Below are 16197 nucleotides of genomic sequence, written 5' to 3' on the forward strand. Positions count from 1 at the left end.
TAATTTTGATGAAGCCCAATATAGCTACCCTTTTCTTATGGGTTGTGCTTTTGAGTTTAAGAATTTCTCTTAAAGATATTTCTTATATGATTTTCTCTTAAAAGTTTTTTTTTTTCAGAGATAGGGTCTCACTCTAGCCCAAGCTGACCTAGAACTCACTCTGTAGTCCCAGGATGGCCTTGAACTCACAGTGATCCACCTATTTCTACCTCTCAAGTGCCAGGATTAAAGGCATGTGCCACCGTGTCTGGCTAAAAGTTTTACATCTTACATCTAAATCCATGATACATTTGAAATACTTTTATAGAAGGTGTAAGATTTTGGCTGAAGTACATTTCCTTTTCCTTTTGCTAGCTGGTGGGGTTCAGTTGCTTCAGCATGGTTTGTTGAAAAGGCTATCCTTCACTGAATAGTTTTACACCTTGTCAAAATTCATTGAGCATATTATTGTGGATATACTTATGGACTCGCCTTTCTGTTCCATTGATCTATGTGTCTTTCCCTCTGCCAATACCATACTATCTTGATTACTGTAGCTTTATAATAAGTCATGAAGTTGGGTCATGTGAGTCTTCCAACTTTATCATCTTCAGAATTGATTGAGCTTAATAGTTTTGTGCTGGGTATTTTCATTTTTCCACATTTTCCTCCTGCTTTATTCTAGGGAAGAAAGTTCTTCCATAAGCTCTTCCTTTTCTTGTTGCAACTCCTGCAAATGCTGCTGGTTTTGTTCCAATCTGTCCTCCAGCCATTGTAAGAGTGGCCCACTGACTGCTGACATTTGACTGCACAAATTCTTGGTAAACACTGAGCCATTATGGATCTTGGTTACTGAGTCCAGATGTGTAAGACTGTGAATCCTTCTATAGGCATCCTGTTCTTCCTGGCACAGAATTTTGGGCAGCTCTACTGCTGACTCAAGGCACACTTTCCCAATGGTGACATGAGGTACAATATGGATAGGGATTTCAATTCTCTCATACCTTTCCTCTTCCTTCTGGCCCTCAATGGAGATGTGCTGGCTGGAGCTCCAGAAGTCGTGTGGACCATGAAGGGACTCTGAGCTCTTCTGGGCCTGTATCGATTGGAAGCAAGTGTACAGTACCCGACCAGTCTTTGTGTTTTTATCTTCTATGAAACATGAAAAAAAATAAGTCCTACAAAGCCTTGATCCATCATTTGGTACATGGCTTGTGTTATAACATCAACATGTGAAGGCCAAACAGTTATATGAGGGTGGGAATGATACCAGCCCACAACTCTCATAGGGCGACCTGTTAGTTCAGCTAACCTTTCTGCCTCTGTTGAAGCTGCAGACAGCTGCTCTGGAGAAATTTCTACTCGGTCTTTCCTCTTATCAGAACGCCGCAAGATGATGACAGAATGAATGTGAACAATTCTGATGGTATCAACCTTTTCAGCAACTGTGCGCATTTCAGCTCCAGTGTAGGTAAATTTGGAGTTGCTCCTTGTGTCATCATTCAACTCCCCTATACATAGACCCATCACCTCCTCCTTTTCTGTGCTCAGAGCGTGGTTGAGACAAACTAGGAAAGCGTCAGACTCAAGATGAACCGCCTGCACCACCTGCACCGCCACCTTGCTCCGCTCCCCTCACGTCCGCTTTTCGGTGCCCATACTCTTTCACCACTGCTCTTCAACATAGTACTAGAAAGTCCTAGTCCAAGCAATAAGACAGGAGAAAGAAAGAAAAGGGATTCAAACTGGAAAGGAAGTCAAGTTAGCTCTATTTTCAGATGACATATTCCAATACATAAGTGATGTGAAAATCACCATCTCCAAATTTCTAAAGGTGATTAATTTCTTGAGCAAAGTGGCAGGATACACAATCAACACACAAAAATCAACACTTTCTATATGTTAAGAACAAACATACAGAGAAAGAAATCAATGATGTTATTCCATTTTCAATAACCACAAAAAAGTCAAACACCTTGGAATAACACTAACCAAAGATGTGGAAAACCTATATAATTAAAACATAAAAACACTCAAGAAAGATAATAGGGAGGACTTGAGAAGATGGAAAAAACCTCTCATGCTCTGGATAGGTAGAATTAATATTGCAAAATGGCAATTCTATCAAAAGCAATTTACAAACTTAATGCAATATCAATAAAAATCCCAGCATCATTCTTCATAGAGATAAAAAAAAAATCTCAAAATTCACATGGAGTCATAGCAGGCCTCAGATATCCAAACATATCCTTAGTAAAAGAAACACTTCTGGAGGTATCACCATGCCTGATCTAAAGTTATACTACAAAACCATAGTAACAAAAGCAGCATGGTACTGGCATGAAAACAGAAATGATAAATTATTAATGGAACATAATTGAAGACCTGGATCTTAGGTCAAGTAGGTACAGCTACATGATCTTTGACAAAGTTGCCAATAATGTAGAATGGAGAAAAAGCAACACTTCACTAAATAGTTCTGGACAAATTGGATAACGACATGTAGAAAAAACCGAAACTAGAACCACTCATCGCACTGCACACAACAATAAACTCCAAATGGATTAAAAACCTCAATATAAGACCTGAGATTCTTCAACTACTAGAAGAAAAAATAAGAGGGACTCTCTTTGATGTAGGAGTTGGGAAGGACTTTCTGAACAATACCCTAGTAGCCCAGGAAATAAAACAATCTCTCACGCAATGGAAGTGCATGAAGGTAAAAAGCTTTTGCACAGACAAACATATCATAATCAAAGCCAATAGATTATTCAAAGAATGGGAGAAAGTACCACTGACAGAGGCCTAATACCTAGAATCTATAAATAACTCCAAAAACTGAACAATAAAAAAATCACACAACCCACTCAAAAAATGGGGTGGAGAACTGAATAGGGAGTTCTCGGAGGAAGAAATACAAATGGCTATCACATACTTAAGAAAATGTTCAACCTCCCAAATTAAAACAACTATGAGATTCCACCTTACTCCAGTAAGGATGGTAATCAATAAAAAAAAAATCAAACAACCACAATTGTTGAAAAGAATGTGGGGAAAGAGGAACCCTCATTCACTGTTGGTGGGAATGAAAACTTGTACAGCCACTATGGAAATCAACATAGAGATTCCTGAAAATGATTAATATAGAATTACCATCAGACCCAGCTATTCCCTTACTGGGTATTTATCCTAAATGCTCCATGCTTCACTACAGAGATTTACTCTACCATGTTTATAGCTGCTCAATTCATAATAGCTAAGAATTGGAATCAACCCAGATGTTCATTATTGGATGAATAGATAACAAAGTTGTGGTACATATACACAATGGAATACTACTTAGCAGTAAGGAAAAATGATGCAATGAAATTTGTAGGAAAATGGATGGACTTAAAACAGATCATACTCAGCAAACACACAAAATGACAGGAAAACAAACAGTGCATGTTCTCGCTCATCTGTAGTTCCTAAGCTGGATCAGCTTGAGTTGCTGACATATCAGATAGGCAACTTGAGGTTCAGACAATAGGGATGGAAGGGTTTGGTGGGTGGAGGAAAATGGGAGTGTAGGAGTGGGGAATAACCACAAAACTAAAGCCAAAATGAACTAGTACCATAGAAACCTTTCTCCTTGAAGGCAGACTAAAAGATATATCCCTCAAAAGGAGTACAGTGGGAGCACCCAGAGAGAATGGGATGAAGCCTAACCTTAAAAAACATTGGCTCTGACCTATAACTCACAGTACCAAAAATAGGTGCTACCCACATTCTACTGTTGATCCGAGAGACCTAAGAGGTCCCTACAACAAGGCAAGCTTCTGTCAAAGAACTTGATTACCTGCTTGAGGTCAAAGGTAAGACCCCATTTCTGAAGATACCTTATGCTCCTGGCACAGAACATGGAGAGTCCTGGATGGAACCCAGAAGAAAGCCACTCCCCAGACAATTAGCATGTATAGTACTTGAAAGTGCTATATGAGTTACTGGGGGAAAGTGGCCAACAAAGGTGTGAGCAAGCAGGGTCTAAGCTACTCAGAAACACCTGGCCTAACAAGCAGTACAAACCAGTGCAATGGTGGCACACCTTGGTGGGTAACCAATGGCTTTCTGATAGGCTAAGAGATCCACTCAATGGAAAGGAACCCATATTTGGTACTGTGAACCAGGACTGAATTCCATGGAGTCAAGGATTATGCTCTCCTGTGTCAAGCTCCCACTATTCTTTGGCTAAAAAATGGGCTACATCCATCAAACTATCCCTAAATTAATAAAGCTTATCAAATTTAACCTATGCTGACTTTAATCTCCGTTGGAGAATCTGTTTTTCTTGTGAAATCCAAGGAGATAAACTACCCCTTTCATCTCAGTCAAGACCCATGCAAAGCCACAGAAGTGGGGAGATGAGCATAAGTGCTGCTTCCATGGTGAGCCTGATAATCAGTGCCAGGGTGGAGACAGATGCTGATGATACTCAACACTTACAAAAGGTGAAATCCAGTGGCTCCTAAGAGCTTATCTCTGAAGTAGACTTAAAACATACCCACCAAAACTCAGGGAATTTTGCAGAAGAGGGGGTGGAAAGATTGTAAGAGTCACAGGTTGGGATGGCATGTCCATTGACATTTTCTCTCCCCCAAAACTGACTGCTGCTCCCACAACAAATAACCCACCACCCCATGGTGAATACCAGCAACCCCACTAAGGAGGGCCTCCTGAGGAATGGGGGCAGAAAGGAGGAAAAAGACAGTACTAAAGCATGATCTATCAATACAAAATATGTTCTTTTTAATGTGTAATTTTTTGCATATTTTATATTTATTTATTTGAGAAAGAGAGAATGAGCACACTAGGGCCTGTAGCTGCTGCAAATAAACCCTAGATACATGTGCCACCATGTGCATCTGACTTATGTGGGTCCTTGGGGAATCAAACCTGAGTCCTTAGGCTTCATATGCAAGTGCCTTATGCACTATGCCATCTCCCCAAAATATGTTCTTAATAATAATTTTAAAGTTATGTGACTCAACACAGAAAAATAACTCTTAGAAATAACCATAAGTCAAAATTTTCATGACCTGTATTAGCCAATACTTTCTCCTGTGACATCAAATGCACAGCAATGGAAGGAAAAACATAGATAAATTGAACTTTATCAAAATTAAAGAAAGCAAAATTCAATCGACAAAATAGGAGAAAATATTTACAAATTGTTGACATATCCTATAAGGGTCTAGGATCCAGAATTTATAGAACACTTGTACAGTTCAAAGAATAAAAGATAATAATAATAATAATAAAATAATAAAAGAGCTGGGTTTGGTTACACAGAGCTGTAATTCCAGCTTCCCCAGCTGAGGCAAAATAATTGCTAGTTCAAGGTCAACCTGTCTACATAGTAGACCCTGTCTGAGAATAAATAAATAAATAAATAAATGGATAAAAAGATTTCAGTTGAGATGTCTCCAAAAATGTACAAAAGATCAATAAGCATATGAAACAAATATCACAAGTCGCTAGAGAAATGCAACATAGAGACACACTGATATACCACTTTAGAGCCACAAGGATGACTAAAATTAAAAATACAAATAAAGTGTGATAAAGATGTGGAATAACAGGAGCCCTCACACATTCCTGGCAGGAGCATAAAATGATGCTGCCCGTTTGTTATCCAGTTAAGCAGCTCCTCAAAATATTAAACACAAGGTGACTTTTCGACCCAGCAAACTTACTGCTATGTATGTGCCCCAAAGAATCAGAAACGTATGTCTAACAAGGACGTGAACAAAAATGTCCATAGCCACTTTGTTCACCAAATAGTGGAAGCAACACAAAGGGGCATCACCTAAGAAATAGAGAAGCTACATATAGTAGATCCACATAGCAGAATATTATGCACAAATAAAATGAATGACCAGTGAATGCTGCCATACAGATAAGCCAGGAAATTATTGTGCCAGCCACAAAAGACCACTAGCTGTATAAATTCATGTGTAAAAAATTAGGGGTTGGAGACAGAGAGAGCTCTGTGGCAGACTGTTTGCCTAGAATATGCAAGTACCATATTCCATCTCTAGTACCACAACAAAAAGGAGGAAGCCAGGCGTGGTAGCACACACCTTTAATCCCAGCATTCGGGAGGCAGAGGTAGGAGGATTGCTATGAGTTCGAGGCCACCCTGAGACTCCAAAGTGAATTCCAGGTCAGCCTGGGCTAGAGTGAGACCCTACCTCAAAAAAAAAAAAAAAAAAAAGGAGGAGGAAGAGATAAAATAGGAGGAGGAGAAAGAGAAGGAGAAGGAGGAATAAAGGAAGAGGAGGATGAAGGAGAAGGAGGTAAAGGAGAAACAGGATAAGAAGTAAATATAGGGGCTAGAGAGATGGCTTAGTGGTTAAAGCACTTGCATGCAAAGCTAAAGGACCTTAGCTCAGTTCCCCAAGGCCCACATAAGCCAGATGCATAAGGTGGTGAATGCATCTGGAACTCATTTGCAGTGGCTGGAAGCTCTGGTACACCCATTCTCCCTCTCTCTCTCTCTCTCTCTCTCTCTCTCTCTCTCGCTCGCTCGCTTGCTCGCTCGCTCGCTCTTGCTTTCGTTCTTGCTCTGCCTCTTACCCTCTCTCAAATAAATAAATCAAAATAAAATATTTAAAAAGGAAGTAAACATCTTAAATTTCATATGGAAAGGCAGAAGGCCTCAGATATCCAAGCATATCCTCAGCAAAAGAAATACCTCTGGAGGCATCACCATACCTGATCTAAAGCTATATTACAAAGCCATAGTAATAAAAACAGCATGGTACTGGCATAAGAACAGGAGTATAGACCAATGGAATAGAACTGAGGACCCAGACTTTGGGTCAAGCAACTACAACTACTTGATATTTAACAAAGGCCTTAACAATATAGTCTGGAAAAAAGACAGCATCTTCAACAAATGGTGCTGGACAAACTGGATAACCATATGAAGGAAATTGAAACTTGATCCACACATCTTGCCATGCACAACACTCAAGTCCTAATGGATCAAAGACCTCAATATAAGATCAGAAACTTATCTACTACTGGAAGAAAATATAGGAGGAACTTTCCATGATATGGGAATGAAAAAAGACTTCCTGAACAAAACCCCACTAGTGCATGATCTTAAACAGTCACTCAACCAATGGGATCACATGAAGCTGAAGAGTTTCTTTACAGACAAGCATACAATAAGCAAAGCCAATAGATTACCCACAGAATAGGAGAAAATATTTGCTGATTATCCAACTGACAGAGGCCCAATCTCTAGAATATACAAAGAACCCAAAAACCTAAACAATAAAAAGTCAGACAACCCACTCACAAAATGGGGCAAAGAGCCGGATAGGCAGTTCACAGAGGAAGAAAAGAAATACAAATGGCAAACACACATTAAGAAAATGTTCATCATCCCTAATCATCAAGGAAATGCAAATTAAAACAACTATGAGATTCTACCTTACCCCAATAAGGATAGCAAACATCAAAAAAATCAAATGAAAATAAATGCTGGCAAGGATGTGGAGAAATAGGAACCCTCATCCACTGTTGGTGGGAATGTAAGATGGTACAACAACTTTGGAAAGCATCCTGAAACAGCTGACTATAGAATTACCAACAGACCCAGTTATTCCCTAATTGAGCATGTACCCTAAAACCTTTAAACCTCAGTCCAGAGAGGTTTGCTCAACCATGCTTATAGCGGCTCAATTCATAATAGCTAAGAGCTGGAATCAACCCAGATGTCCATCACTAGAAGAATGGATAACTAAGATGTGGTACATCTACACAATGTAATTCTATGCAGGACTAAGAAAAACTGACACAATGAAATTTGAAGAAAAATGGTTGAACCTGGAACAGATCATTCTCAGTGAACTTACCCAATCACAGAAAGATAATCGCCACATAGTATCCCTCATCTACAGCACCTAACCTGAATCTACCCAAGATGCCTTACATACCCACAAGCATCTCATAGACTAGACAATAGAGTGGGTGGGGATGGAGGTGAGGGTAAGGGAGAGGGTGGCAGACACAAATCTAGACCCAAGTGGCAATGGTACCATAAAATTCTACATCCTAAAAGGCAGACCAAATGGTTGAACCTTCACCAGGCCCTTTGAGGGAACACCTGAGCCACAAGGCACTAGAAAGGGTACAAGGAAGACTTACCTTAATCTTCTATAGTCTCTCTCTCTGTCTCTCTCCCTCTCTCTCCCTCCCTCCCTCCCTCTCTCTCTCTCTCTCTCTCTCTCTCTCTCTCTCTCTCTCTCTCTCTCCCTCTCTCTTTTCTCTCTAACTCTTGTATATTAGTTTTCCTCAAAGAAAGACAGATTTCTGTCAGAGTACTTGATGACCTACCAAAGGTTAGTGGTAAGACCCTATTGCTAAAGACACCATATGCAGTTGACATGTAAAATGTAATGACATTGCTGGAAGCTGGAAGACAGTCAGTCCCCAAACAGTCAGTGCATATAGTGACATGGGTGACTGGGGGAAAATGACCAATATCTGTCCAAGCAACTCATGTTCTAACCTACTTAACAGCAAATAATATGTTGTGATGCTCACACAAGTGCAATAGTGGCACACAGCCATGATGGAAAACCAACTGCTCTTGATTTGGCTAACTGATTCTCTCAGTGGAATGGGACACATAGCTGGAGCTGGGAAATAAGTCAGAACCATATAAGCCCACTCTCCATTATCAAGCTACCACCAATTGTGGGCTACAAGAGGGCCTACGCCTATTAAGTTCTCTATAAAAGCAATAAGGATTATCCCATTTGTCTGGTGCTAACTTTACTCTCCATTGGAGAATCCGCTTCTCTTTTTCAAATAGATGCAGATCCTAAGGAGAGAACCACCCCCTCATACCTCAAGAGGGCCCCAACTGAAACTAAGAATAATTGGTGAAATAAGCAAGGGTGCTATTTTCCTTGTGAAATGGGTACCAGCACAAAGGTGAAGGAGATAACACAGAGAACAATCAACTCCTACAAAATCAGATATCCAGAGACACAGAGGCTCCCAATACCTCATCACTAAAGCTGACAAAAATGAACCCAAGATGGCTCAGGGAAATTTTGCTGAAGAGGGGGCTGAAAGAATGTAAGAGCCACACATCGAGTCATAATATGCAGAGACATTTCTCCTAACCATAACTGCGGGCTAACTCCACAATGCATGACCCAAGGAGGGGCCAGGGGGAGGAAGTAGGACATGGACGAGCCTAACAATGGTTCCAACTTGACTGTATTCACTGAGTACAAAACTAATTAAAAAAAAGAAGAAGTAAATATAACAAATCCATAGGGACAAAAGTTGATTAGCAATTATTTGGAGCTGAAAATGACTACTGGTAGGGATAATATTTATTTTGGGGTGATAAAAAGATTTTTGAGTTAGATGTTATGGTATGTGGATTATATCTCAATTTTTAAATTATGGAGAGAGAGATAATAGATAGGTGATAGATAGATAGATAGATAGATAGATAGATAGATAGATAGATAGATAGATAGATAGATAAATGATAGATAGATAATAGATAGATCATTATCTACAGGTAAGTTTAAACAAAGGTACTAGAAATAGGGACCCTATTATCTGGAATGTTGACTTTCCCACTGTCAGTCTCAGTAAAACATTCCCATGATCTCAACAGAAGGCAAGCAGACTCCTTTCTCCATAAGTTAGTGACAAAAGGCAATGCTCACATGGAGATTTCAGATACTATTAAAGATTTTAGGGGGAATTGCATTGTCTTAAGTTTATAAATCTACACACTTTGCATTTTAATACTTTTTAACAGTCAGCAGTTAGACATATACTAAAATAGGAATTGCCAAACAATTATCACTTTATATAAACCTAAAGTCTTAGGGACAAAGAATAGCAGCTCCCACAGCCTGTAAGTCCTGCTGTTTATCTAACTAGCCAAGGTTTCTTATCTAAACTTCAACCTCAGTTTCCACCTTTGCACCAAAGATTCCCTCTTAGTATCACAGAAAAAGCTAAGAATCTTTAGTAGTCTGAGACTGGTTGTAGAAAGACAGTAACTTTTCTCTCCTCTGAAACTGCCACACAGTTGCTTGTGGTTGCCACTAAGATCAAAAGTCTCTCCTGACCAGGGCCCTCAATGAAGATGCCAAGGGTATAAGGTTAGGCACTTCCTCAGACTAAGCATACAGTCCTCAAGAGTAGGTAAGATCTGATTCTCTCAGGAGTACTGGGTTCTCAAGACCTTCTCAACAGAAGGCCTTTCCAGAGTCATGCTAGCTGCACAAAAACAACACAAGGAAGGCCAGAAGCGGGGCATGCTCATAAATGAGAAGTCATGGAAATCATGGAGTCTAGCCCCCACAACATGTTGGTAACCCCATCCAAAAATTGCCCTTATAAAGGGCCCTTCAGTTACTGGGACATCACTAGTATGTGACAAGCAGTTTCCAGCTAGACAGCAGGAATTTGTTCCTGTTGAGGCAGGGCTGGGAGCTGCCTTCCTGTGAATTTGCCCACAGGCCCAGGCAGTTCCCGGGAGAAGCATGGAGCTAGGTCATGTGACAGTCCTGCCGACCAAACAGAAGGAGACCTGGCCACCAGGTACAGGCCTTGGTTCCAAGACCCTGAGAACAATGAAATCATGGAATGGAGATGGAATGACCCTGAACTACCCTGGGTCTGTGCTTGGAGCCTGTGTCATAACCAGAGGCTGCTGTGCTGTGACACTCCCTCAGAGCACATCACACACTGCTCTTGATATGTTTTCAGGGAAATCCACATGCCTGCATAGAGGGCTTTGACCTCCTTTGAGACAGTCAAGTGGCAATGGCCTCCAGTTTCTCCATCTCACAAATGCCAAGAGTTGGCCCCTCTCTGCTCAACCCCTTTGTATGTTTCCTCACAAAGGACCTGCTGACATCCCATTGGCTATGACACCAAGAGCCATTTGTAGAAGTCACTGATAAGTGGAAATGGAGTTCTAGATCCTCTAGCTCCCCATATACACACAATAGACAGGGACAACAGGCAGGACCCTTCTCATGGTACACACATTAGTAACAGGAAATGGTCAAGGCTCAGGATTCTGAGGCCACCAAGCATGCACAGCAAGAGTTCTTAACCATTAAGCCATCTCCCCATCCCTTGGTTGGTTCTTGATTTCCCTCAGTTCAAGCTGTCTTTCCAGAGTCTAGCAAGGCTAGGCTGGGTATCCACTGAGGTAGATTCATACCTGATTCCATATTAGGATCTCCCTCTCACAATCATGCATGACTCCCAACCACCTGTACACCACGCATGCATTCATTCAACCAACACATACTGAAAATGTCCTTTGTGCCAGACACAGGGGACTGAAATGGGTAAAATGTGGTTTGATGTCTGGAGCTCAGAGACTAACAGAAAACCACCTTTTTCATCCACAATGAGCCAGTGGTATTGCAGATATCAGTTCATGAAATGTCTTTATCGTCCCTGTGTGGTACGACTATCTTTATTGGATCAGGAAGTCATCAAGAAACATAGAAAGGTGAACCGATTGTTTAAACTCACTGTTTTCATAACTTGGTCTGCTTGACAAAGTACCACAGAACAGGTGACTAAAAGAGCACATTTCTCAAAGACATAGTCAAGATTCAGGTAAAATTGGAGTCCACAGCAAGATCCCTTCCTGGTTTGCAAACATTTGCTTTCTTGCTGTAGTCCCACATGGCAGGGAAAGAATAGGTGTGTGTGTGTGTGTGTGTGTGTGTGTGTTGCATGTATCCATCTCTTTCTCTGTCTCTCCCTCCCTTTATAATGCCACCAACTCCATCAGATTAAGTTGAACTTCTTCCTAATAACTTCATTTAACCTCAGTTACCATTCAAATCTCCATTTCAAATACTACAACATGTGAGCAGGGAGGTCCTATTCAGTCTCAGACAGTAACTGAGCTTCAGAGCCAAGTCCTGAAGTAGATATCTGAATTCAAAACTGTTCTACTTGGCTTTCCTTACCATCAACTTCCTTCTCTCTTACTACCTGCAAGTTGGACACCTCCAAAACAATCTAAGGATATTACTGTCCCCAACATGTAGATCAGCTGTTTGGATGGTGCCAATATTTTAGAATTGGTGAGTATCCAATCTTGACTGCTGAGATTAATTTCCCACTAATTTGGGTATATCTGGCCCAATTGACTCCACTCAAACAGGAAACCAAATAGTGTTGCCCTTTGTCCTAGGAAGGTGACCACCTCTGTGGATAAGAACAGAAGGTCAAAATAAAAACAACAAAAAACCATCGCATTTCCTCAGGGCAAAACCACACAGAATACCCTGATGATATGACTGCACTGATTAGCAATTAAAGAAGAGAGAAAAATCTGTAAAAGGAGATGCCTCCTCCCCATGATGAAGCCATAAAGATCACAGATATTACCTGAAGTTAAGAGATTACCAGGTGGAAGGCAATAGCTAACCCTGAGGTAAAGCCACTTAGATAAGAATTTTATGCCTCATGGAATTCCAACCATGGATATTCTCAATTTACTGTGTCCCATGACAAGAAGATACAGATCCTTTGCAAATGCTGAAAATATGCCAAACAACTCATCAAGTAATTTGGCCTCCCTAGACTGCCATCAATCTCAGTCTTGAGTGAATGTTTCTTTTATGTAGATTACACATGAATGGTTTTGCTAATGTGAAGATGAGGACACCTCAATACAGACAAGTAATTACTCCAACCAGAAACAGCTGCATGGTGACTATACACTGGAGTGGTTACATACACTGAAGTGCACTCGGCTTCCAAGATGGGTGTGGCAAGTTCCAGTACAACACGTGAGCACCTGTGGGTCAGGACATGCACCCTCTGCCGAGAAGCTGTGAGACATTGACTAGTTCTGGGGCTGCAGAAGTACAGGCTAGCAGTTCATATCTGCCCTGAGGTCCTTTATTTCACCCTTAAACCTCACATGACCCATGTGAATTTCCATTTCTTCTGCACTTTTCTCATGTGGAATAGAAGCACAACACTGAGCTTATGGTGCATAAGAGAACAGCAGAGGAGAGTATGTATGTATTGAAGAACCAAATCACAGATAGAAGGAGGAATGAATTCCCAGGTACTACAGTGTACAACCATTTGTTACATATTTTATATGAACTAGAAGAGAATAAATGAGTTCCTAACACAAGGAAGTGATAAATGCTTAAGGAGCTTAAAATTCTGATTCCCCTGATTCGATCATTACAAATCATGTGCATGTATTGAATTATCACACTGTATCCCATAAATATGTTTCAATTAAAACTTTGAAGTTTCTTTAAAACCTTGGGGTGGGGGGTGTGAAGGTAACCATGCTGAGCACCTGAATGTTTAAACATAATATTCCCAACTGAAATGCTTCCTCCAGCATATCCAATCAGACCCAAATCAATGGCTCATGGAAGCTAAATTGTACTGTAGCTGGCATATATTGAACACCACTGGGAAACCCCAAGACTTCATCTGCTTCCCAGTTGCCCTTATTTGATGTCAATATTACAGTTTCATGGATAAGGAGACTTAGAGGGTGTACAGAGATGGCTCAGCAGTTACGGCGCTTGTCTGCCATACTTAATGACCCAGTACCCATGTGAAGCCAGGTCCACAAAGTGGCAAATGCATCTGTAGTTTGTTGGCAGTGGCTAGAGGCCCTGGCAGGCCCATTTTCTCTGTCTATGTATACCTGTCTCTTTCTGCTTGAAAACAGAGAGAGAAAGAAAGAAAGAAAGAAAGAAAGAAAGAAAGAAAGAAAGAAAGAAAGAAAGAAAGAAAGAGAGGGAGGGAGGGAGGAAGGAAGGAAGGAAGGAAGGAAGGAAGGAAGGAAGGAAGGAAGGAAGGAAGGAAGGAAGGAAGGAAGGGGAAAGAAAGAGGGAGGGAGGGAAGAAGGAAGGAAGGAAGGAAGGAAGGAAGAAAGGAAGGGGGAGTTTGAAAAAGCCCAGTTTCATGAAGTGAAAAAAAAAAAAAAAAGAACAGCCTATTTGAGGTAAGCAAGTAAAGGTGAGGTTGGGTTCTGGTGAATTTCCATCCCAGTGCCTGCTTCTCATTCCTTTGTGCCACTTGCTGAAGGAAACAGCTAGTCCTATGGACAGGGTGCAGTGATTCTTCAGCTTGGCTTCCCTCCTGCTTGACCTAGAAAAGAAGAAATATAGCCTAAGGACATCCTGCAAGCCCTTACCCCACCATTGCTCATAAAGTAAGGGCTAATGCAGTTCCTTTATCTTGTTTGGGTTTTTTTGTTTGTTTGTTTGTCTCTTTTTTCAAGGTAGGGTGTCACTCTAGCTGAAACTGGCCTGAAACTACCTCCTGAGTTCTAGGCTATTCTTGACCTCACAGCGATCCTTCTGCCTCCCAAAGTGCTAAGATTAAAGGCATACCACCACGCCCAGCTGCAGCTGGTTTTTGAAGAGCTGACTGCCCTGTGTGACCCTAGGGATCCTGAAAGTCACACATAGCACCACACTAGCTGGAGCTCTGTTGTCACAGGCCAGCCTCCCTTTGCACCCACAACAAGGAGGATTGTTCTGTCCTTGCTGACTCTTCCATCCCCTGGTTGGTTTATTTTGGCTTTGATCCTTAGTAGTGCCTGTATATAGAGTTACCCTGAACAGAAAATGCCTTTGTTCTGATTGGAAAAACACCAGACACCTTGCTTCCTTCCTTTAGGGTGCATTGGAGCTCCCACCTCACGAGGAAGCCCTGAGAAAGACCCAGCCTCAAGCCCCATTCACAGGCAGCTAAGCAATGCCCTGGCTGCTTTCTGCCTGGGGAATAATGCTTGGTGAGCTAACAGGGATCGTAAAGTTTGCTATGACATATGAAGAAACATTAACAGAAGAAGCTCAAGCAGGCCTGTCATCTCAGCAACTCTGGAAATTAAGGCAGAAGGATCAAAAGTCCAAGGCCAGCTTAGAGTATAGAATTACTTCAAGGTCAGCTTGGAGTATAGAATTACTTCAAGGTCACTTTCAAAGTCCTGTTACCAAATGCAGTCCTATTCTGAGGTACTGAGAGACTGTCATCTATGAATTGTGTAAGGGCACAATTCAGACCCAAATGAATGCTGACTGAAGCCACTGCTGCTCCCAGTTCTACATCTAGCACTTCTGTGACCTTGGATGACTCCAATATTCTCTGGATTTTAGTTTCCTTATCACCAACATAGGAGGTCAGACAAGAGCACTCTGAGCCCGCACAGCCTAAAAACTGCACCATAATGCACAATCACCACCTGCTTTCATAATCCATGCAGCATAGGGTTTGAGGGATCAAAATAACTCATCCATGATGTAGGCTGAAAATTTTTCTCTCTAGAACTGGGGATTGATCATAGATTTTCATGCATGCTAGGTGAGCAATCTACCCCTGAGTCTATTCTCAATGTCCTCTTTTACTTTTAATTTGACTTGGAGATTTGTCACTGGCTAGAGTTGTTGGTCTTTGAGTTAGAGTTTGATGTTTGCCCTGGTTGTTTTAAATCTTGTATTGGTTGAATGTTTCTTTGCTATGCCCAATACTATCTTTTGCAGTGTGAATGTTTATTGTGCCATTATGGATTTGGGGGAGATTTTTTAGTATTATGGCTCAGTTAAAAGATCTTGGACTATGGGGATGTTTGAACATCATTGGGATTGATTAAAAACTATAGGGACTTTTAAAAGTTGGACTGAATGCACTGTATTTTACAACATGTATGTATATCAGTTTATGGTGCCAGGGGTGGAATGTGGTGGTTTGATTCAGATGTCCCCCATAGACTTAGTTGTTCTGAATGCTAGGTTCCCAGCAGATGGAGATTTGGGAATTAATGCCTTCTGGAGCCAGTGGACTATTGGGGTGGGCTTGTAGGTATAGCCAGTTTCCCCATGCCAGTGTTTGGCACATTTTCTTCTTGCTATGGTCCACCTTATGTTGGCCAAGGGTTGATGTCCACCCTCTGCTCATGCCATCATTTCCCCCTGCCATCGTGGAGCTTCCCCTTGAAACTGTAAGCCAAAATAAACCTCTTTTTCTCACAAGCTGCCCTTGGTTGGGTGATTTCTACCAGCAATGCAAACCTGACTGCAACAATGAAGTCTAATTCCATCTGATTAGTGTACTTTAAAGGAAATTAGAGAGGCTGGAGAAATGGCTCCGTAGTTAAGACATTTGTCTGCAAAG

The 16197-nt window shown here is 41.2% G+C and overlaps 1 pseudogene; it reads right to left on the reverse strand.

Moving 5' to 3' along the window:
- Nucleotides 1-219: 219 nt before the first annotated feature.
- The window catches only part of LOC123458663, a 94342-nt pseudogene continuing 78364 nt past the window's right edge, over nt 220-16197 (reverse strand).

The sequence above is a fragment of the Jaculus jaculus genome, chromosome 2 (assembly GCF_020740685.1).
Source record: "Jaculus jaculus isolate mJacJac1 chromosome 2, mJacJac1.mat.Y.cur, whole genome shotgun sequence".
Taxonomy (NCBI): Eukaryota; Metazoa; Chordata; class Mammalia; order Rodentia; family Dipodidae; genus Jaculus; species Jaculus jaculus.